The sequence below is a fragment of the Macaca fascicularis genome, chromosome 1, assembly GCF_037993035.2.
Source record: "Macaca fascicularis isolate 582-1 chromosome 1, T2T-MFA8v1.1".
Lineage (NCBI taxonomy): Eukaryota > Metazoa > Chordata > Mammalia > Primates > Cercopithecidae > Macaca > Macaca fascicularis.
In genome coordinates this window covers 171,041,581-171,065,730 of record NC_088375.1, presented here as the reverse complement: position 1 = coordinate 171,065,730, position 24,150 = coordinate 171,041,581, and the positions used below count along the sequence as shown (strand labels likewise).

At 46.5% G+C, this 24,150-nt stretch overlaps 1 long non-coding RNA gene across 1 annotated transcript in view; it reads left to right on the top strand.

The window, feature by feature from the left end:
* The first annotated feature begins 10,734 nt into the window (after positions 1-10,734).
* Positions 10,735-24,150, top strand: part of LOC107127271 (uncharacterized) — a 63,516-nt gene continuing 50,100 nt past the window's right edge. Inside the window, exon 1 of the long non-coding RNA XR_012419203.1 lies at positions 10,735-11,836. This is a non-coding gene — a long non-coding RNA (uncharacterized lncRNA). The remainder of the gene's footprint in view (positions 11,837-24,150) is intronic.

Sequence of the window (24,150 nt, the reverse complement as noted above, 5' to 3'; positions counted from 1 at the left end):
AAAGTACTGTATATACAGGAAAAACGAAAACTATAACACTAATATTTGTAACACATTTTACATTTCCAAGGTACTTCCACAAAGTCACCTTGCCGTATGGGCTATTCCAGAAAGTCAGCCCAGCTCTGTACCCTTCCCCTACACAGTGTGGACTCCCTGGCACAGGTGGCAGGATCTTTATCTGGGGTAAGATTTCCATTGTTGCCAGCTCAGCAAACTGTGCTTTGACAATGATGACAATGATGGGTGTGGTGGTGATGAGTTTGTCTGGAACGTTAACCCCATGCCAGGCACAATTCTGAGTGCTTTCCGTATACTCTTTATCTTCCCGACAACTCTGAGGTAGTACCCTGAATATTCCCATTTTACAGATGAGGTTCAGTTACTCACTCAAGATCACACTGCTGGGGAGTGGTAGATGCCCCCAGACAGTGCAGCACCAGCCCTACACAGTTCAAACCACTTCAGATTTCTTCTACGGACTGGCTACTTCTAGGCTACACCTAACATGTGGAAGAAAGGTGTGCAAATGCCGCCGTGCTTAACGCATTAAAGGGGGATACTATCTGCTCTGAATGCCAAAGACTTTGTTATTTTGGCATTAGATTAGCTCCTGCAGAGATCTGGATATCTGGATATCTGGATGTATCAGTCAGCCTGGAAATATGTATTGACCCACATTAAGTGTGAGGTGCTTGGGAAGAAGAACTGTATAACAGAGTCCGTGCCGTCAAGCTGCCTGTAAGACTAGCTGGGGGAATCAAGTCTAGCACAAGTAGAAACTGTATGGGATAAATGTTATGAGTTGTATAGGCAATACCTACATATTCTCCAAGCACCTATTCTATCTCAGATGTTGGGCTAGATGCTTTCCAGTAACCCTTGAAGCGAGACATTATTCTTCTCGTTTTCGAGTTGAGGCAACTGAAGCTCAACAGAAGCTTATTAATTTGCCCCAGGTTCTCAGCTACCATGTAGTGGAACTAGAATTCTGACCCTAAGACTTGTTCATATTTCCTGACCCTTTTCTGCCTCCTCATCTGTTGAATCAGCTGCGGACGCTCCCAGTTCTGTGGCCCCTGGAATGGCTTCAAAAATTTCCTCCTCCTCCTCCCTGATCATATTTCAACTGCTTTCCCTGCCTCCACTTGGCAACAGCTTGGAAGTTAAAAGCTCAGGGGAGGAAGAAGGAGGTGGCTGGAGCCATGGGGCAGTGGAGGTGGGTGTGGGTAATAAGGATCACTGTCTCTCCGCGTGTGCCCCAGGGAGCGCGGGAGAGGAGTCCTGAGAGGCAGGCAGCAGCACCCAGCCAGGCTTCCCCGCCTTCCAGCGTTGATGTGGTCTGTGAGTCAGGCTTGTTTTCTTTGGGGTGTGGTGAGAATTTCAGTGAGAAAATTGGGTTGGAACTATTTGGGGCCCAATTCTGAAATTCCACTTTTCCTCTCCCTCTTGACATTCAGCTGTTCTCTCAGAGAAGCAGTTTCCTGTTCAGCGATATACCCCAGGCCTACACAATGGCCAGGCTCCCAGTGGCTGGGCTCTGCCTCAAAGGGAGTGAAAGCAGAGGCCAAGCTCACTGTGGTTCTGGGGAGTGTCATCTCCTTGGCCCTTCGAGACCAGGCTTGGGGACAGGGTACTTCTGCCTCTTCTGCCATGCTGCTTTCTTCCACGTTTCTTGTTGACTCATTAGAAGCTGGCCTTGCTTATAAGAATTATCCAGAAAACATATTACCATGAGTAAGAGGCGCCTTCCTTGTGTTTCTGCATTCCGAACCCCTCAGCAGAAGGGGTTGGATATGAGTATAATAGCCTTCATGCAGGACTCACTGCATGGCCCCTGGGCTTTGGCGGTGGCACCCCATGGCCTTCTGGCCTTCCTACTTGCCCCTTCTGATCCATTCTCCACACCACCAGCTAAGTGCTTTTTCAAATGTTGAAGTGCAGAGGCCTTTGTGTAGCCTCCAGGCCCGTGTGACTCGCCTGCCTGTCGCTTACCTGCCCGCTCACCTACCCGCTCCTCTCCCTTTACTCTCAGCCTTGCATTCCAAGCTTCAGTCATGGGGAACCACAGCAGCTCCCTCCTGCCTCCAGGCCTTGGAAGCTCCTCTTCTTTCCACCTGAATCACCTTTCCCCTCCATCCCACCCTCCACTACATTCTCCACCTTTCTCCGCCTTTCCCCTCTATCCCACCCTCCAAAACACTCTCTGCCTTTCCCCTCCATTCCACCATCTGCCGTATTCTCCCAACTCCTACTTGTTCTTCAGGTCTCAATTTAAACATCGTTTCCTCCAAGAAGCGCTTTCTGAGCCTCCGGTGTCTGGTTTGGGAGCTTTTTCTGGTTTTCCTATCACCTCTATTTCCCCCTTCGAGGTGCCTATCCCACTCTATGTTCCTAACCTGTTTACTTCCATTTCTTCTACTGCCCTGGGAACTCCTAGATGGCAGAGACTGCTTTTTTCACCAGTGTTTACCCAGGATCTAGGCCTGTGTCTGGCACATAGCAAAAGCCTCATTAAATATTTTCAGAATGAGTGAATGAAATCCACTAGTTGCACAGCAGAGTGTTTCATTATGTGGGATCTCCCTGACCTATGAGGCAGGATTATCTCAATTTTACAGGTGACAAGTGATTTGAGCAACTTCCATAGCTAGTCACTGGCTAACCAAGAACTCTTTCAAGAAGTGTTAAAGGTTGTAAGTGAGAAAACACCCAGGAGAGGGGGGCAGGAGGGTACTGGCAACAGATGGGAGTTATGTGTCATGGTCACTTTGAAGAACATGTTTAATTATTTCCCACTGCTACAAAATCAATTGGGGTGTATACTTGGGGAAGAGTTCTACTGAATACAGAAATGAATTCTTTAAGGAATAGAATCAATAAAACCAGCCTCAATCCCCAAAGCCCCCCTCTGAGCAGATTCATAGAAAGGAACCCACGATGGGTAAAGTGGGTACCCTGGCACTGGGTGTCATGCTGGCAGGGCACACAGCATCTATTTCTGGAAGACTGAGAGGCTCTTCCCAGTTCTCATTATCAGAACAAGAAGCATTCCCACAAGTCGGTGTGTCATTATCCAAAACAAGTGAGGTCACTGGCGGGAGCATGTCTCATGTCTGTCTGATCATCCTATGGAAACTGTGGAGGGCTTTGGTTTGGTTTTCACCAAATGTGAAAGCTCCACCTACATCCAGTAAGTTGTCATTGTGGGTTTGGGTTAATAACTATTTTCCAGAAAGCGTGTCTTATGTGATTCACTGAGTGCAGCTCTCCAATTAACAGAAAGGCTAGTTATGAGTAGCAATCTCTTTGCTTCTCTTGATGGTGTCATTTCATAAAAGCTTCATCTTCATTGGTTTCTGACTTCATTTTTACGTGATGGTAGGAGGGCTATTATTATCCCAGATAAAGAAATGGAAGTTTTGAGAATTTATGTGATTTGTGCGGAGTCCCGTGAATGATGAAGGAGAAAGCTGACCAACCACCTCCAATCACCCTTGGAGGTTTGGATTTTTTTTTTTTTTTTCTGTTCAACCTTTGCTGTATAACAAAGTACCCCAAAATCTAATGGTATTAAACTTTTGCATGATTTTATGATGCTCACAGATTCTGTAGGTCAAGAAACCAGTCAGGGCACAGTGGAGATACAAGCTTGTCTTTGCTCCACGATGTCTGAGGCCTCAACTGGTATCTTTGTCTGTTTGGGCTGCTATAACAAAATGCTATAGACTGGTTGTTTTGTAAACAGTAGAAATTTATTTCTTACAGTGCTGGAGGCTGGGAAGTCCAAGATCAAGGCACCAGCAGATTTAGTGTCTGGTAGGGGCCCACTTTCTAGCTCATATATGGTGACTTCTTGCTGTGTCCTCCTATGGTGGACGGGGCAACAGGTCTCTCTCCGGCCTCCTTTAAAAAAGACACTAATCCCCTTCATGAGGGCTCCACCCTCATGACCTAATCACCTTCCAGAGGCCCTGCCTCCCACTGCCATCACCTTGGGGATTAAGATTTCAACATGAATTTTGGGAGGACACAAACATTCAGACCATAGGCTTTGGTCCTATGTCCCCAAATTTCATGTTCTTCTTACATGCAAAATATACTCATTCCAACCCAACAGCCTCAAAACTCTTAATTTATTCTGTCATCAACTCAAAAGTCTGAAGTCCAGAGTCTTCTCTAAATATCAGCTAAATTAGATATGGGTGAGGCTGAAGGTACAACTCATCCTGAGGCAAATTTGCTCTCCAGCTATAAACCTATGAAATCAAACATGTTATGTGTTTTCAAAATACTGTGGTGGCACAGGCATGGTATAGACATTCCCATTGTAAAAGGGAGATACAGGAAAGAAGAGGGGTTACAGGTCTCAGGACCCAGGTCTGAAAGCTAACCGGGCCAACGATGTTAAATCTTAAGACTGAGAATAATCTTTGGTTTGCTATCCAACCTGCTGGGCTCACTGGGGCAGGGAATGGGACCTCAGGCTCCAGAATATCCTACCTCCATGACTCTGCTAGGTGCAGCTCATGCTGCAGCTCTCATGGGTTTTAGTCAAGTGCCTACCCTTCTCCTAGGCTGAAATCACACATAGGTGACTCTACTGATCTGACAGCAGCTCTACTAGACATTGACCTAGTGGGGACTGTGGTGGCCCAGCCTTCTTGGCAGCCCTCTGCCTGGGTCACACACCTGAGGCTCTGGGTAGCACCATCCTTTGAAATCTTGATGGAGGGAGTAATGCCTCCTTGGCTTGTATACTCTGTGTGCTGGTGGAGGTGGCATCTTGTGGACACTCCCAAAGTTTACGCTCTGTGCCCTCTGGAGGAGCAGCTACAGAGTACCACTATGCACTTGAACTCACTAGACCTGAACTTGGGGCAGCCAAAGAGCTTGGCAAAGAGCAGAGCCTTGAAATTGTTCTGTTCCCCCAGTCCCTTGCAGTCTGGACCTGTGAAGTAAGGAGCAGCCTTGATGATCTCCAAAATGCCTTCAGGATTATTCCATTGTCTTGCACAATAGGTCCTGGCTTCTGTTTAGATGGGAGTCTAATCTCCCTATTGTCTGGATGAATAGCTCCTAGCTTTGATTGAGATGGCCCATCTGAACTAACTTGGCCACACCCTTCATGTTCTTTCTCAAACAAGCTTTCTGATTTTTTTTTTAATATGGGTAGGCTGAGAATTTTCCAAATTTTTATGTTCTGCTTCCCTTTTGATTAACAGTTTCATTAACTTTAAATCATTTCTCTCTTCTCATATTTCACTATAAGCACTCAAGAGAAGCCAAACAGCACATTTATACATTGCTTGGAATTTTTTCAGTCAAATATCCAATTTCATTGCTCACAAGCTCTACCTTCTACAAAACACTAGAACATGAACATAATTCAGACAAGTTCTTTGCCACTTTATAAGAAGCATGGCCTTTCCTCCACTGTCCCATAACATGTTCTTCATTTCTGTGTGAGATCTTATTAGAATGGTCTTCACTGTCTGTATTTCTGTAACTGCCCGATGGGTTCAGTTTGCCCCTGCCTAGACAGAGCCAATTTCTCAAGACAGGGGAATTGCAATAGAGAAAGAATAATTCTTTCAGAGCTGGCCGTGTGGGAGATCAGAGTTTTATTATTACTCAAATCAGTCTCCCCAAGCATTTGGGGATCAGAGTTTTTAAGGACAACTTGGTGAGTGGGAGAAGCCAGTGAGCCAGGAGTACTGATTGGTCAAGTAAGAGATGAAATCATAGGGAATTGAAACTCTCCTCTTGTGCTGAGTCAGTTGCTGGGTGGGGGCCACAAGATCAGATGAGCCAGTTTATCGATCTGGGTGGTGCCAGCCAATACATCAAGTGCAGGGTCTGCAAAATGTCTCAAGCACTGATCTTAGGAGCAGTTTAGGGAAGGTCAGAATCTTCTGTCCTCCAGCTGCATGACTCCTTAACATGATTTCTAATCTTGTGGCTAATTTGTTAGTCCTACAAAGGCAGTCTGGTCCCCAGGCAAGGAGGTTTGTTTTGGGAAAGGGCTGTTGTCATCTTTGTTTAAAACTATAACTATAAACTAAGTTCCTCCCAAAGTTACTTCAGCCTATGCCCAGGAAGGAACAAGGACAGCTTAAAGGTAGGAAGCAAGACAGAGTCGGTTAGGTTAGATCTCTTTCACTGTCTCAGTTATAATTTTGCGGAGGCAGTTTCTTTTCTACCAATGTTCTGCCCACATCCATATAGGTATTCTGTAAGAAGACTGAAGCTCTCTCTACAGCTCTGCTTTTTTTTTTTTTTTTTTGAGAGTTTTGCTCTTGTTGCCCAGGCTGGAGTGCAATGGTGTGATATTGGCTCACTACAACCTCTGCCTCCCAGGTTCAAGCAATTCTTCTGCCTCAGCCTCCCAAGTAGCTGGGATTATAGGTCTATGCCACCACACCCAGTTAATTTTGTATTTTTAGTGGAGACAGGGTTTCTCCATGTTGGTCAGGCTGGTCTCGAACTCCCAACTTCAGGTGATCCACCTGCCTCGGCCTCCCAAAGTGCCGGGATTACAGGCATGAGCCACTGTCCCGGCCCAGCTCTCCTCTTTTTCTAAGCCCTTACCAGAATTGCCTTTTATAGTTAATTCGTGGTAATGTAAGTATTTTCTGGCATGCAACTCAGAATTCTTTCAGCTTCTGTTCATTACCCAGTTCCAAAGCCACTTCCATATCTCAGGTATTTTTTACAGTAGCACTCCTACTTCTCAGTACCAATTTCCAATCTTGGTCTGCCTGTCTGCTATAACAAAACATCATAAACTAGGTAACTGACACAACAGAAATTTATTTCTCACAGTTATGGAACTGGGAAATGTAAGATCAAGGCAGATTTGGTCTCGTGAGGACCCATTCTCTGGCTCTGGTAGTGCTGTCTTGCTACCTGTCCTCACATGGTGGAAGGTGTGAGGGGTCTTTCTTGGGCCTCTTTCATAAGAGCACTCGTCCCATTCATGAAGGCTCTGCCTTCATAACCTTATCACCTCCCAATAGGCTACAGGTCCTAATACCACCACCTTGGGGCTTAGGATTTCTTTTTTCTTTGTTTTTGAAATGGAGTTTTGCTCTTGTCACCCAGGTTGGAGTGCAGTGGCACGATATTGGCTCACTGCAACCTCTGCCTCCTGAGTTCAAGCAGTTCTCCTGCCTCAGCCTCCTGAGTAGCTGGGATTACAGGTGCCCACAACCACGCCTGGCTAATTTTTGTATTTTTAGTAGAGATGGGGTTTCACCATGTTGGCCAGGCTGGTCTCGAACTCCTGACCTCAGGTGATCTGCCTGCCTTGGCCTCCCAAAGTGCTGGAATTACAGGTGTGAGCCACCATGCCAGGCCAGGATTTCAACATATGAAATTCAGGGAGACACTCATTCAGACCATAGCACCTGGAAACACTGAAACATCTGGGAATAACTCAAATAGCTAGTGCTAGAATCATCTGGAGGCTTCTTCACTCATGTCTAGTATGACTCAATGTCTTGGGTCAGCTGGGATTGTCAAATCTCACACCTGCACATAACCTCTTCTTGTTGTTTGGGTGTCTCACAGCTTGGTGCTGGCTTCCAAGTGAGTATCCCAAGAGCAAGTACACCAAGAGGGTCCAGTGGCAGCTGTATTTTCCTTTCCTTCCTTTGGAAGTCATGCAGCATCACTTCAGCCATATCCAATTGATTACCATCAAGTCGTTCAGCCCAGTCCAGATTCAAGAGGAGGGGAATTACCCTCTACCTCTTGTTGGGAGTGTGGCAAGGTCATATTGCAGAACAGTATGTGAGATGGGGGCTAGTGTAGCCATTTTTGGAAAATACAGTGTCACAACAGGATTCCTATTCTAAGCATTTCATCTCATTGGAACTGTGTGATATATGGCCTTTTGTGTCTGTGGAGCTCTTATTTTAATACAAGGCAAATGCCCCTAAACTAAGTGCTTTGCTCACTATACCTTCATGAGATGAGTACTGTAATATCCCCATTTTACAGATGGGAAACACAGAAAGGTTCGATAACTTGCTCCAAGTCCCAGCTAGTGAGTGGTGGAGCCAGACTTTGAACCCTTGTCCCTGGCACTGCTAAACTGTATGCAAATGAATGTCTTTTAGTGATAGGGTTTAATCTCCTCTATCTACAGTAAGAAAATGGAAGTCTATGATGCATTCATAGCTATTTATTGAGCCCCTACAATGTGCCAGACACTGCTACATCAGAGGCCACAGATTAGGCAAGAAGAAAGGTAATTAAACCAATAATGGGAATTCCCGGCACCAGGCATTGGGATGGAGGTCTCTGTGCATTGAGAGCTGTGGGAATAGAGGGGTGAAGGCATCTGTTCAGGGCACACAGCCCAGGGCCTGAGCCAACCTTTCTGTCTCTGCCATTAGCAAACACACCCCCAGATGTGAGCTCTTAGGGTTCATTGCCACCCTCCTTCAATGCCCCTAGGGCCTGCCTGGGAAAGGTGCCTCGCTTCATCTGGCCTGTCAGGGTCCAGGCAGAGAATCCTGCCCTGGCAGTGGCTGTCAAGGCCCTGCCTTAATCTCTCAGGTAGGCAAGCAGCTGCTTCCTCCGACTGCAGGGCAGGGCAGAGCTGCCAGCCCAGTGCTTCTGGCACACTCAGGGCCTTTCTCTTCTCACAAAGACTGCTGTGTTGGATCTGTTTTTCTAAGTCAGATAGTTATTTGATTTCCACCTCAGATCTCAGTGCCAGCATTTAGCGTTGCCAGCCTCACCGCCACCGGCCATGGTGCGAGAAGGAATTCGGGTTCCTGGAACATGGTCAGAGAATGCACTCCTTCATGCAGGTGGGTGGAGGTCAGGAGTGGCTTCCCACACCAGCGGTCTAACACCTGCCTGACTTGAAGGGGTTCTGGTGTCAGGAGGAGCTCAGGCTGTACTCGGCCATGTCACCTCTGTAAGTTGCCACAGACTGTAATGAAGACCAACCCAGAACATGCTTCTCATTTGTCTGTTCCCTCTGTCTGGGTCTAGTAAGCCGAGCCAGGGCAAACAGAGAGGGCCATCATCCGTGTGGGGTCATGCCTGGATGTGAGGTCATTCCTGGATGTGGGGTTATACCAGGATGTAGAATCCCAAGGCCAGGCTGGGCCTAAGTGGTGGAGAAATATTGTTAGTGGGGGCAGCCAGAGCGTCATAACCAAAGGGGACCCAAAACTAGGTTGAGAGGGAGGCAGGAGATCTGAGCCAGACAATGAGACAAATATGAGGGCTCTGGCTGGCTCAATTCAGGCCACAGGCAGGAAGGAGAATCATGAGGACAGAAACCAGGAGGGTCAGAAACAGGTTGGGAGGGGGCCAGGAATGGCCAGGTAACTGGCGGCCAGCTAAAGGTGAAGGGCTGGCTAAAAACACCAGCTTGGGATTGTGGGCATGCGCTCAGTGAGCATTTTCTGTGGGGGCTTGTGCATCCTAGGCGGAGGGTCTCTCTCCGGAGAATTTGTATGTGTGTTTCTCGCAGATGCCTCAAGGGTATAGCTAGCCTGGAACCCTTTTTAAAGTTAATTTATCAGCTTAGGGATTACAGGACCCTGCAAGTGGAAAGAAATGTAATCCCAAACCCATGAGAATATTCATGTTTAGAAAGTCCCAAAGGAGATGACTATTCTACCCAGAGCCCAGGCCAAGACACAAATGATCTCTCCATGGTGATGGGTACATTCTTCCCCCTGGTCCATCATTTCATCATTTGCTGAGATGCTCAGCTCTAGGTGGGATTTGGGTAGTGGAGAGAAAGGATGTCAGATCTAAAACCCATGTTATTTAGGCCCAAGACCTTGTCTTGTTTCCCCATGCAACTTAAAATCCAAATCTCTTGGTTACCTAAGAACTTTCTTTTTTTTTTGAGACGGAGTTTTGCTCTTGTTGCCCAAGCTTGAGTGCAGTTGTGTGATCTCGGCTTGAGAGAAGAGAGACAGACCCTCTCATATTGTTTTATATTGTTTTATACTCAGAAAAAGAAAGAGAAGCGAAACTAAAGGCAGATAGCCCGGTGCCTAGGAAACAGACCTGAAACCAAGGAACCAGACCTGAAACCAGTCCTGGGCCTGCCTGACCTAAGCCTGGTAGTTAAAGATTGACCCCTAATCTATAGATAAGATAACCTAACTGGTTATGTTATCTATAGATTCCAGACATTGTATGGAAAGGCATTGTAAAAATCCCTGTCCTGTTCTGTTTTGTTCTGATTACCAGTGCATGCAGCTCCCAGTACGTACCCTCTGTTTGCTCAAATTGATCAAATTGACCCTCTCACATGGACCCCCTTAGAGTTGTGAGCTCTTAAAAGGGACTGGAATTGCTCACTTGGAGAGCTTGGCTCTTGAGACAGGAGTCTTGCTGATGCTCCCAGCTGAATAAACCACTTCCTTCTCTAACTTGGTGTCTGAGGAGTTTTGTCTGAGCTCGTCCTGCTACAGGTTCACTGCAACCTCTGCTTCCCGGGTTCAAGTGATTCCCCTGCCTCAGCCTCCCAAGTAGCTGGGATTACGGGCTTGCGTCACCATGCCTGGCTAATTTTTATATTTTTAGTAGAGATGGGTTTCTCCATGTTGGTCAGGCTGGTCTTGAACTCCTGACCTCAGGTGATCCAGCTGCCTTGGCCTCCCAAAGTGCTGGGACTACAGGTGTGAGCCACCATGCCCGACCTACCTAAGAACTTTCTAAGGGAGCTACAGCTTTAGCTTCTCACTCAACCTTGTTTTCCTGTTTCCACATTATCTTTGGCACATGAGGATTTCTCATACTTTCTTACAAATTCTATTGTGCATTTACAAGGGCCTTTGCTGTGGTGCATGGAATATTTCTGGGTAACTCATAGATAGCTGGGAGGTGTTTCAGTGTGCCCAGAATCTGAAGTCCTTTTTCTTCCACTCATGCCCCTCCATTCCACCCTTACAATAGCCAGTATCATCTTAAAAAATAATAATAGTTTGTTTATAGTTTTTCACTTGCAACTTTTCAGTAGTTTCTCGTAGCTTTTTGTTCATTATAATATTGTTTTGTCAGTGTTTTTGGAGATCCCACAATCTTCCTCATTTCTCTTCTATAATCAGCACTCCGTTCCTTGAGCGAAACTCCTCTCAGATTCCATGTGGCCCCAGGGCTGTCAGTCACAGTACCTTCCGCTTCCTTTCCTTTCCACCCCCATTCCTGCTACAGGGGCGGGAACGTGGCCCAGGGTAGCCTAATCATTGGACCACATCCCTGTGCACATAGTGATTGGGCCAGTGAGTAGGCATGTGAACCAAGATGGACCAATCAGAGCCTTTCCATGATGTTTTTTCCAAATGGAAGGTAAAGGGGTAACCTTTTTGAATCATAGGTTACAAGGATATAGGCCTGATGAGTATCAGTGACTCTTTTCCTACCAGATTGACAGATCCTGTCAGTGTAGGAGAGAATGAGGTAAACTAATAAATTCAGAAACAAGCAGAGATAATAATAACTTAGTGGAAAAGAAAGTCTTTTTACATTTTTTCATTTCTTTAGAAGATGGGATCTCACTTTGTCACCCAGGCACCATCATAGCCCACAGTAGCCTCAAACTCCTAGCCTCAAGCGATCCTCCTGCCTCAGACTTCTGAGTACTTGGGACCATAGGCGCATGCCACCACATCTGGCTGGAAAATAAAATCTTTTTTTCTTTTTTTTTTTAGACAGAATTTCGCTTTTGTCGCCTAGGCTGGAGTGCAATGATGTGAGCTCGGCTGACTGCAATCTCTGCTTCCTGGGTTCAAGCAATTCTCCTGCCTCAGCCTCCATAGTAGCTAGGATTATAGGCGTGTGCCACCACACCCAGGTAATTTTTTTTTTTTTTTTTTTTTTTTTTTTAGCAGAGACGAGGTTTCACCATGTTTGCCAGGCTGGTCTTGAACTCCTGACCTCAGGTGATCCACCCACCTTGGCTCCCCAAAGTGCTGGTGAAACGTCGTTGTTGTCTGGGGTAAATACCTGAGGTTCATTGTCTTGTGCCAAGACAATTCAGGACATGGACACATGCAAGGAGTGAGTTGAGGAGCAGAGGTTTAACAGGCAAAAGAAAGAGAAAAGAGAACAGTTCTCTGTCTTGTGAGCGAGATGGGCGCCCAAATGGGAATTCTGGCCTGTGGCAGACTGCACCAGATTTTATAGACTGGCTTGAGGAGGTGGTGTCTGATTTATGTAGGGGCCACAGATTAGTTGGACTGGGCATGACGTTTACATAGCGAGGGGGGAAGGCTGGCCACCCCATCCTAATCTTATTATGCAAATGGCCTTTCCACTTGGCCGGCGCCATGTTGTCTGCTTTTTACTGTAAACGTGGCCGGCTAAAAGAAGAGAACATGAAGCTGCCATTTTGAATATGCCTAGTCCCAGGTAGCCTTTTCCTATTGGCACAACTGCCGATATTCACCCTTGCAATCTTCCAGCTTGCTTGTCTATGTCTGAAGCTCAATTTTACAAGCTGCTCTTTGTTAGAAAAGAAAATGATTTGGGGGCTGCTTTTCGTTAAAAGGAAAACCTTGCCAAGAACTTCCTTACCATCACTATCTGCCCAAATAATTTCTTCTTAACTCCTATATCCCTGGGATTACAGGTGAGCCACCATGTGAGCCACTGTGCCCCGCCACGAAAACCCTGGGCTCCTGGATCCAGCCATATCTGGAGCTTCAATTACATGAACCAGTAAATTGCCTTTTTACTTAAATGAGTTTCCATGTAACAAAAAGAGTCTTGACCAATGTAGAGCCACATCCTTCACTTGACACTCGAAGACAAGGCCTTGTGTGATCTCCACCCTCACCTCACACTACTGTTTTCCTCCTCCCAGTGATCCATCAGTACAGAACTTCTTTCAGTTTTTTTGGTTTTTTTTTTTTTTTTTTTTTTTTTTTGAGATGGAGTCTCACTCGGGCCCAGGGTGGAGTGCAGTGGCACAATCTTGGCTCACTGCAACCTCCGCCTCCCAGGTTCAAGCAACTCTCTGTCTCAGCCTCCCGAATAACTGGGATTGCAGGTCCCCACCACCACTCCCAGTTAATTTTTGTATTTTCAGTAGAGACAGGGTTTCACCATCTCAGCTAGACTGGTGTTGAACTTCTGACTTCATGATCCACCTGCCTCAGCCTCCCAAAGTGCTGGGATTACAGGCATGAGCCACCGTGCCCAGCGCTCTTTTAGTTCTTCAAGCGGGCCAGGCTCCTTCTTATCTCATGGCCTCCTCACATGTTGTTCTTAACTAATTCCTATACATCCTTCAGGTGTCTGCTTGTAGGTCATGTCTTTAGAAAAGGCTTCCCTGACTGCCTGACTAGGCCAGGGTCCCCCTACAATCCTCCTCTACATTATAAACTCCTGCAGCACTCATGCTTTTCCCTCTCAGCACTCGTTGCAGTAGTAATGAATACATTCTTTGTTCACGAGATAATTCCTTGTTTACAGTCCATCTTCACCACTGGACTATAAGCTTCATGAAGTTAAGGACCATTTGTCTTTTTTAAATTGTTATTCTTTTTTTTTTTCCAGAGTTTCGTTCTTGTTGCCCAGGCTGGAGAGCAATGGCATGATCTCAGCTCACTGCAACCTTCACCTCCCGGGTTCAAGCGATTCTCTTGCCTCAGCCTCCCAAGTGGCTGGGATTACAGGCATGTGCCACCACGCCTAGCTAATTTTGTATTTTTAGTGGAGACGGGGTTTCTTCATGTTGATCAGGCTAGTCTCGAACTCCTGACCTCAGGTGATCTGCCCGCCTCGGGCTCCCAAAGTGCTGGGATTACAGGTGTGAGCCACTGCGCCTGACCTAAAATTGTTCTTTCTTTTGAGGCAGAGTCTCACTCTATTGTTCAGGCTGGAGTTCAGGGGTGCAATCATGACTCACTGCAGCCTCTACCTCCTGGGCTCAAGCAATCCTCCTGCCTCAGCCTCCTGAGTAGCTGGGGCTACAGGTGTGCACTACCACATCTGGCTAGTTTTATTTTTTGTAGAGATAGAGTCTCACTATGTTTCCCAGGCTGATCGTAAACTTCTAGGCTCAAGTGATCCTCCTGCCTCCGTCTCCCAAAGTGCTGGGATTACCAGCGTGAGAGACCACTCCCAGCCACGCCCATTTATATTGATCATCCTTGTGTACTCAGTGCCTAGCACAGTGCTTGGCACAAAGTAGATGCTCAGTAAACATTTGTCAAATAAAAAAAAAAGAATAATTGAACGTTTGACGTGGAAACCCATGCTTTCGATCTCCACAGGCTTTGTAATCTAATACACAAACCTAGGCAATCCTGATTCATAACGTGACCACAGAAGGTTCCCTGGGGTGATAGAGAGCCTCATGCATGATTTAGTCAGGTATTTTGAGCTGGGATTCTGTCTGACCAGGCCAGAGTGGACCTTGCTCCCAGGAGATGGCAGTGTTGTGCAGTCTCTGACTCGTCAAGGCTCCCACACTGACTTCCCTGAGACCCTGGAAGCTGTAGAGCAGGACCTTGACTTCTCAAGCCATGGACGCCATGTCCCAGGGTCAGCTTTTTAAAGGAGCTGCGTGGGTTCAGAGCAACTGAGAAGCAGGGCCTTTGTTCCAGAGGCTGGCAGTCCCCCAATCCAAGATAAACAACCCTCCTCCCCAGTTCGAATGACGGATCTGGTTTGGTCTTCTGTTCAAGAACTCTCTTTCCAAGAGTGGCTGAGAGGCTCCTTTGCAGTTTTAAACTTTACAATCTCTTAGGAGAGAAGACCCAGGCCACAGAGTTGCTGCCTCCTGGTGCTTTGGAAGATTCTCCCTATTCATACTTTCTGTCAAATCCCACAGCTGTTCCTTGCTGTGAGTGCAGACTAGCCAACCACCAACACAGACCCACAGGTCCTGTCCTGTTCGGATCCTTGCTCTGTCACTTACCGTGTGACTCAGGACAAAGCCCTTACCTTTTCTCAATAAAAGGAATAGTCATACCTATTTCTCAGGCTTGTGCTGAATGATTAAGCCAACAGTGCCTGGCACCTGCACCTGGCACTGTGCCTGGAGCATAGTGGGTGCTTAGTAAACATGGGTTCCCTTCCCTCTCCTCCTCCCACACTGTGCTTCGGAGGGGGTTGGGGGAAGGAATGTGAGAAAGGCTCCGAGCAGGATTTCACTAGCAAATGTCTAAAAACAACAACCGTCTTCACTTCCCTGGAGCACCTTCCTATCCCCAGTGTGACTGGAAAGCCAGATTAAAAAGCGCCCATGGTCATTGGAACTCACCCCAGTCAAATAATCCACGTTACCAGTCCAGTCCATGTGAGCCCGGCTCCTGCTGCTCCCCACTGTGGGGAGCCACGTGCTCCTGGGAATCCTGAGGTTCACCCTGGCCCAGAGGCCTTGGCTCCCTTTCAGTTCGTTGCTTTCTTTTGTGGTGGAGCATCTGGGCTGTAGCACTGGAAGCGTTTTGGCCCTGCTGCTGGGGCCTTTATCTCTGTGCTGTGTGAGCCCCATTCCTGCCATGTCAGAACCCATTAGGGACCAATCTGCTGAGGCTTTTGAAGGAGTAATCAGTTTGTAGAGGGAAGGGGCCGTGCCAAGCCAGGCCAGATGGAGTAAGTAATGAAGGCCCCAGATTAATCTCGCCTGTCTCTTTTTTCCAATATGAAGGCTCAACCCAAGAGCTTGGCAGTCTCAAGACAAATTATACTTGTCAGCTTCAAAGCATAAGTTCCCTTCCAAGCCAGAATGCACTTTCTCTCTTTCTCTCCCCATCTCCTTCTCCCTCTCTCCTGAAATACAAAACTGGAGTAAAAAACGGGGTGCATATGAGATGTTGTGACATTTTTGCATCATCGTAATAATAAGAGCCTCCACTGGGCATTTACGATGTACTAGACAACACACTGAGTCCTCTACATGCATTCAGCTTATTTATTTCTCACCATAATTCTACAAGATCTATACTAGTATCCCCATTTTATGGATTAGGAAATCAATGTTCAGAGAGGATGATTAATTCACGGTCACATAGTAAGTTGTGAAGCAAGGATTCAAACCTAGGTTTGTGTTACTCCAACCGCTACAGTATACACACCCTGTAGTTAATCTCTCTGATTTAAGTCTTCGCCTGAAGGGAGAGTCCATCTCCGAAGCCAAGAATACAGTATCCTGCTCCTTTCCATTGTTAAAAGTTTTCCCTGCAGTCTTGGGGTGAGAGCAAGGGATAAGGGTTGGGTTCTCAGAAAAACATTTCCGGAGGTTACTTTTGAAAAATCCTAGTCTTTGAGATACAGATACATGGGAACAAAGATCTGTGGTTAAATAAATTTGGGAACCCCTACATATAATTGTTTCTCCTGGAGTCACAAGACATGTAAGCAGGCAAGAAGTCTTAAGAGGTCCTCAAAGTAAAGAAGCCCAGTGAACTTAGTCGTATCCACTGTTTCCCCAAATTATTTGGTCCACTTATGTTTTTCAAGGCACAGCTAGAAGCCCCCATGTCTGTACTATAGCCTTGCTACTTCAAGTACTGTGCTCAGATCAGCACAGCAGCATCGCCTGGGAGCTGGCTAGGAATGCAGAATCTCAGGTCGCACCCCAGACCCACTAACAGTTTCCTTCCTTGACAACAGGGCTGTAGCAGGGAACAAAGGGGATCTGGTAGAGGGAGGACAAGAACATTAATGGATAGAGAGAAACCATAGGTGAAGAATGGACCTTCCCAGTGTTGCAGTGCTTCAGTGTTGCTCGGAACCAAGCTTGACTCTGCTCTTTGCCTTTAATGCTTCCAGCTCATCCAGCTATTGTAGTGCCAGTAGCTCCTGTATGCCCCATTGCGAGCAGTCTCCAGTGTCCATTCAGATCAGCTCCCCTGCACTCACATGCAGCACCCCTCCATTGTTCTCTTCCTGGCTTTCTGACTCTCTTGGTTCCAGAGGCCGCCTCTGCTGACACCCACTTCAGGCCACTCTTGTTAAGGAGCTTTAGGACACTTCTCTTTGGTTTTGCCCCCAGGCCCTCTCCTGGACCTGGTTGCAAAGTCTTCCATTACTCATTTCCCCAAAGGCTTATGCAAGATGCTGCCAAGAGGAGGATCAGAATTTTAGGACGATCTGCAAAACACTCTTTTTGGGGAATTTTAACTCAATGTCTCACATGGAGACCTAGGCATTCTAATTATCTTAACTGGCAGGATAAAGTAACAAGCAATTCTTGAATGGCTACTGTGTGCTTATTGCTGTATTTGGGATCGTGTGGAAGGCATACTGGTCACTGGACAAGGATGCCAGTGGATTACCCTTTTTTCATTGGACAACGATTACCCTTTTTTTCTAGGTAATCCTTTCTCAAAGAAATTAACTGCCTGCATGCCTGCCTTCCTTTCTTCCCTCCTCCCTTCATCAAATATTTATATGCCAACTGGGGAATGCAATGGTGAACAGGACATAGTCTCTGCCCTTAAGGAGCCTCAGTCTGGTGAGGGAAAGAAAATACAATTATAGTTCAATGAAAGAGGTGCACACAGATGGCTGTGGAAGCACTGAAAAGGGGCTTCTAATCCAGCCTCGGGGAAGGGGAAATAGGGCTGTCAGGGAAGGTATGGAGGCAGTGATACCTGGCAGGGTCTAGGGCAAAAGCAGGAGTTGATAAGGTTAAAATAAAGTTGCAGGCCGGGCACAGTAACTTGATCCTGTAATCCCAGCACTTTGGGAGGCGAGAAGTGGGCAGGTTGCTTGAGGCCGGGTGTTCAAGACCAGCCTGGCTAACACGGTGAAAACCCATCTCTACTAAAAATACAAAAATTAGCCGGGCATGGTGGTGCATGCCTGTGATCCCTGCTACTCGGGAGACTGAGGCAGGAGAATGGCTTGAACTCAGGAGAGGGAGGTTGCAGTGAGCCGAGATTGTACCACAGCACTCCAGCCTGGGCAACAGAGCAAGTGAGTCTCTGTCTCTAAATAAATAAATAAATAAAATTTAAAAATAAATAAAATAAAATAGGGTTGCTAAATTTTTCAAATACAGATACAGAATGCCCAGTTATACTTGTATTTCAGATAAATAACAAATAATTTTTTTAACATAAGGATGTCCCAAATAATGCTAAAAATATTTCCATTATTTAAATTTAACTGGATGTCCTGGATTTTACCTGGCACCATTAGAACTGTTAAGAGATGTGGAAAAAGAGTTCCAGGCAGAGGGAGGAGCTTATTAAATACTGGGAATTAAGAAGACTGTGAGTCAGGGAAACCACAAGATGTTCAGTGTCTGGGAAGAGATGCTCCTATTTCCCAGCCTACAATAAAGGGATCTAATAGCTCCTCGAGAAAAGAGCTCAAATCTTGCCTTTTTTGTCTGTGCCTTCCTATAGCATCTACATAGACACCTATGGGCATAAGGAGTCCTTCCAACTTCCACTGCCCTTGCCCACCTTCAGGCCCATCCCATTACGTATCTCCCAGCAGATGCTCTGCTTTAAACTTCTCTACCAGCATCCATTCCTGTCATGTAAGACTGAAGCTTCCAGGGTCACCTTATCATCATAGATGGCTGGAACTGGAAGGGCATTTGCATTTCAAAGATGAGGCAAGAGTGGTTCAAAAAGAGAAAGTGGGTTGTACCAAGGACACCCTTGATATAATCAAGGTTAGTGGCAGAGCAAGCATGAGAACTCACATCTGTGACGCCATCCAGGCTTCCTTCTTCTGTACCTCTCAGCACTCTTCCTGCAGTCTTGCTGCTATGACCCCTCCAAGCCTCACAATGAAATTTGGTCCCCAGTGTTGGAAGTGGGGCCTAATGGAAGGTATTTGGGTCATGGGGGCAGATCCCTCATGACTGGCTGATGCTGTTCTCACGCTGATGAGTGAGTTCTCAGTCTGTTAGTTAGTAGAGAAATCTGGTTGCTAAAAAGAGGCTGCCCCCTCCTTTCTCTTTTTGCTTCTCCTCTCACCATGTGATCTCTGCACACACTGGCTATCCTTAATCTTCCACTGGTGAGGCTGGCAAGCAGCCTGAAGCCCTCACCAGAAGCAAATGCTGACACTGTGCTTCCTGTACAGCCTGCAGAACTGACAGTCAAATAACCCTCTTTAAAAAAATAAATTGCCCAGCCTCAGGGATACCTTTATAGCAACACAAATGGAATAAAACAACAGCTTTACCCATTTTGTCCAAATCTTTCTTATTTCTTCATTATCTCAGGAGACAATTAGACCATCCACTCAAACTTTGTCTTATTCATTATGAATGATTGTGTTTTCTCACCTTGAGTAGGTTGCTAACTCTCTGAGAACGAATTAAGTATGTTTGGTGCTTGGGCGTCATGCCCTTCCCATGGGAACTTGTGAAGCCCAGGTGAGTTGATGTTAAGTTTTGGGTCCCAGAAGTCAGAATTGGGCACAGAACTCTTACCCCAATCAGCAGGAGTACAAACCACTAGAACAAAGGCTGAGCCAGAGTTCTTGGAATTATCCAAAGATCAAACTGCAGAACTATTATGTTGGTGCACAAGTAATTGCATTTTTCATAATTAATTGTGGTTTTTGCAATTAAAAGTAATTGCAAAGGCTGCAATTACTTTTGTACCAACCTAATATCTCCATGGGTGCCCTGAACAGGAGCATGTGGGGCCAGGATCTGGACAGAAATGGAATGAAATGGATGTAAGTCCAGAACAGAGAGAAGAGGCAGCAGAGTATGCATGGCGTGGGATGAATTATATCCTCCACAAAGAAGGTTTTGAAGTGCTAACTTCCGGTACCTTAGAATGTGACCTAATTTGGAAATGGAATCTTTAGAGAAGTAGAGTTAAAATGAGGTCGTCAAAGTGGTCCCAATCCAATATGAATGGTGTCCTTCTAAAAAGGGGAGATTTGGACACAGGGACAGACATGCACACAAGAACAACACATGGACATGAAAGTGGAGATTGAGGTGCTGCATCTATAAGTCAAGGAATACTGAAGGTTGCCAGCCAACCCCCAGGAGCTAGGAGAGAGGCATGCAACAGATTCTCCCTCACAGCCTCAGAAGGAACCAACCATGCCGATACCTGAATCTCACACTTCTGGCCTCCAGAACTGTGGGACAATAAGCTTCTGTTGTCCTAAGCCATCCAGTTTGTCCTGCTTTCTTATGGCAGCCCTAGCAAATGAATATACACGGAGTACCTTGGAGTGCCCCAGGGTTCTGCCATGGACCCTTGCTGTCCTCTAGGTGGCATCATCCAGTTCCTTGGCTTCAAAGCCATACCTAAATCAGTAAATTCCTAATTTAGATCTCCAGCCATGGGCTCATCCCAGAACTTGAAGTTTCTATATCCCACGGTCCATTTGTCACTTTTTGGGATGTCTTTTAGGCACCTCAAATTCATGGGGCTCAAACAGAAATCTTGATCCCTTGCATGATCATAATCATCTTATTCTTTCCCTGGTGTGATGGTTAATTTTAGGTGTCAACTTGGCTGGTCCAGAAGGTACCCTGATATTTGGTGAAGCATTATCTCTGGGTGTGTCTGGGAGGGTGTTTCTGGGTGAGATGAACATTTGTGTTTGTGGACTGAGGGAAAGTTGATTGTCTTCCCCCTAAAGTGAATGGACTTTATTCAGTCGAGGCCTGAATAGAATAAGAGGCTGAGTAGAAATAATTCTCTCTATATATCTGACTGTCTTTGAGCTGCAACATCATTCCTCTCTTACCTTCAGCCTTGGGCTGGAACTTACCCCATGGGCTCTTCTGGTTCTCAGGCCTTCAGACTTGGACTGGAGCTCTACCATCAGCTTGCCTTAGTCTCTAGTTGCCACATGCAGATGTCAGACTTCTCAGCCTCCATAATCACATGAGCCAATTCCTTACTGTCTCTCTCTCTCTCCGGGGTGTGTGTGTGTGTGTGTGTGTGTGTGTGTGTGTTCTGTTTCTCTGGAGAACCTGGACTAATATATGTAGTTTTTCCCGTCTCAACAAATAATCCCCAGGCATCCAGATGCTCAGGCCAAAAATCTAGGAGCTATCCTTCAGTTTTTTCAGTTCAGTGTACCTGACAGTGCCATCAACTTGACCTCAGAAATATGCTCTGAAACTCTCCACTTTTCTCTGCTGGTGCCACACAGTTCAAGGCACCCGGATTACAGCAATGGGTAATCCACAGCTTCTGCTCCTGCCTCACCCCCATTCTCCACATGGCAGCCAAAATGAACTCTTACAAACAAAACCACAGCATGCCACTCTCCTTTTAAGACCCTCTAATGACTTCACAACACACTTAGAATAAAAACCAAACATCTAGCCCCAGCTCATAAACATAGCAGGATCTCGCCCTGACAACCTTTTCAACCTCCTCGCCTGGTGCCCTGGATACCCTGGCCTGTCATGGGTTCCTCACACACTTCGAGCTTCTTTTTATTGAGACAAGGTCTCACTCTGTCACCCAGGATGGAGTGCAGTGGCACGATCTCGGCTCACTGCAACCTCCACCTCCCCGGTTCAAATGATTCTCATGCCTCAGCCTCCTGAGTAGCTGGGATGACAGGCATCGCCACCACACCCAGCTAATTTTGTATTTCTAGTAGAGACGGGGTTTCACCATGTTGCCCAGGCTGGTCTCAAACTCCTGAGCTCAAGGGATCTGCCCGCCTTGGCCCCTCGAAGTGCTGGGATTACAGGTGTAAGCCACCGCTCCCGCCTCAAGATCCTTTTTGATGGACTCTGCACTAGCTGCTTCCTTTTTGCAGAATCCTCTTCATCCCCCGCCCCGTCAATATCCTTATGATGTCCCCATGACCTTCTGATCTCTGCAAATGCCACCTCCTCAGAGAAGTCTTCCCTGACCAGCCATCCTGAAGCAGTTGCTTCCTCATTTACAACCCCACAGTACAATTGTCAGCATGAGTGGTATCTAATGCTATCAAACAAGTTGTCTATGTTTTTGTGTGTTCATTTCTTTATTTATTGTCTCCCCCTCACAAGAGTATACAGTTCAAGAGAGGGACAAGGTCTGCCTTGTTCACCATTCTTTATTCAGTTCCTAAAACAATACCAGGGCCATGGTGAGTGCCTGACAGGCATTTGTTGAATGATTGCCATGTGGCTTTGAGATGTGTATTTATGGCTCTTTGGACTATGCAGGTAGATCAGCCTGGTTTAAAAATAGAGGATTAGATGGACATCGGCTCCTGGTACATGGTTGATATTTGTGGCAAGCATTCCTGAGGGCCCATGCCACAGCCCCGAAGCCCACCTCTGATTTCAGCTGAAGCTGTGGTGGGCAGTTCTATGCTTCCTGCTCCCTAAGCTCCTTCCTTCCTCCCTTCCTTCCTTCCTTCCTTCCTTCCTTCCTTCCTTCCTTCCTTCCTTCCTTCCTTCCTTCCTTCCTTCCTTTCTTCCTCCCTCCCTCCCTCCCTCCCTCTTTCTGTCTGTCTGTCTGTCTGTCTGTCTGTCTGTCTGTCTCACTCTGGAGTCTCACTCTGTTGCCCAGGCTGGAGTGCAGTGGTGTGATCTCAGTTCACTACAACCTCCTTCTCCCGGGTTCAAGCGATTCTCCTGCCTCAGCCTCCAAAGTAGCTGGGATTACAGGCGCCTGCCAGCACGCCTGGCTAATTTTTGTATTTTTAGCAGAGATGGGGTTTTGCCATGTTGGCCCAAGCTGGTCTCGAACTCCCGACCTCAAGTGATCCTCCCACCTTGGCCTCCCAAAGTGTTGGAATTACACATGTGAGCCACCACGTCTGGCTCCTAAACTTTTCTTAGGGTTTTTGAAGAGGCAAGGCAAGGAAAAGCAAAAAGAAAAAGGCACAGTCCAAAAGAGCTACAGAGTTCATGCCCCCAGGATAATCTTCAACAAATGAGAGGTGGGAGTTTATGGATAAAAAGCCTCCAGTCTTACAAGGAACTACCCAAGGTGTATGCTTCACAATTTCTCGTGAGGGCTCCTGCAGAAGTGAACCATAGTTGCCCATAGTAGTAACTTGCTCACACTCTCCTATTGGCTGTTCCTCCTCCTCTGTCTTCCTCTCCCTGCCCCCTCCTTTCTGTTTTCTGGCTCACCTCCTGAGTAAACTACCTGTGTCCAAATCTTTGTCCTGGGCTCTGCTTTCAGGGGATAAGATAATGCTTAATAGTTTTTGGATGCGTGAATGATTCAATTGTAGAAGACAGTTTCAAAGCAATTTAAGAAGTGTTCTTTGCCGTATACTTGGAAAATATTATTAAAAGCTATTCTCAACTGCTTGTCTAGCCTATAGATTAATATGTTTTTGTTATGCTGTTCCTTTTTTTAAAATAGATTTTTATTTGTATGGATAATATCGATTTACAAAAGGATAATTTAGGTTTACAAGCTTGAAGTTTCCAAGGTACCTTCTTTCCCATGGAATTCATTTGCCTGTTAGGCTCTAATTATTCCAGTCTGTATGACCTTGACCTAAACACTTCACTTCTCGTTCTCCCTGCATATAAAATGAGTGAGCTAGATAGATACTTTCTGCGGTATATTTAGGTACTGAGGTTCTGTAGGTCTATATGCAAGACCAGATTGTGTTTATTGAAGGCAAAACAGTCCTATTTCAAGGCAGGGGCTGCTTCCTATGACCAAAGGTGGATATATCATGAAGCTAGTGAAGCCTAAGCTTCAGGATCCTGCCCTTGCTCTGGCTCCGTGCAAGGCCCCACTGGGAAGCACCCTAGCAATGCGCTCATGTGGTCATATGCTTTGGTAAAATGTGCAATCACACTATTGTTTCTTGTTTTTCTCGATGAAGGTCTCCCTTTTTTATTTTTGGAAACGGAGATTCAGTCTTATTGCCCAGGCTGGAGTGCAATGGCACAATCTCGGCTCACTGCAACCTCCGCCTCCTGGGTTCAAGCGATTCTCTGGCCTCAGTCTCCGGAGTAGCTGGGATTACAGGCATGTGCCACCACGCCCGGCTAATTTTTGTATTTTTAGTAGACATGGGGTTTCTCCATGTTGGTCAGGCTGGTCTTGAACTCCCGACCTCAGGTGATTCGCCCGCCTTGGCCTTCCGAAGTGTTAGGATTATAGGCTTGAGCCACTGCGCCCAGCCAGGTCTCCTATTTCTCTCCTTCTCTCCCTCTCTCCCTCCCTTCCTCTCTCCTTCCTTCCTTCCTTCCTTCCTTCCCTCCCTCCCTCCCTCCCTCCCTCCTTCCCTCCCTCCCTC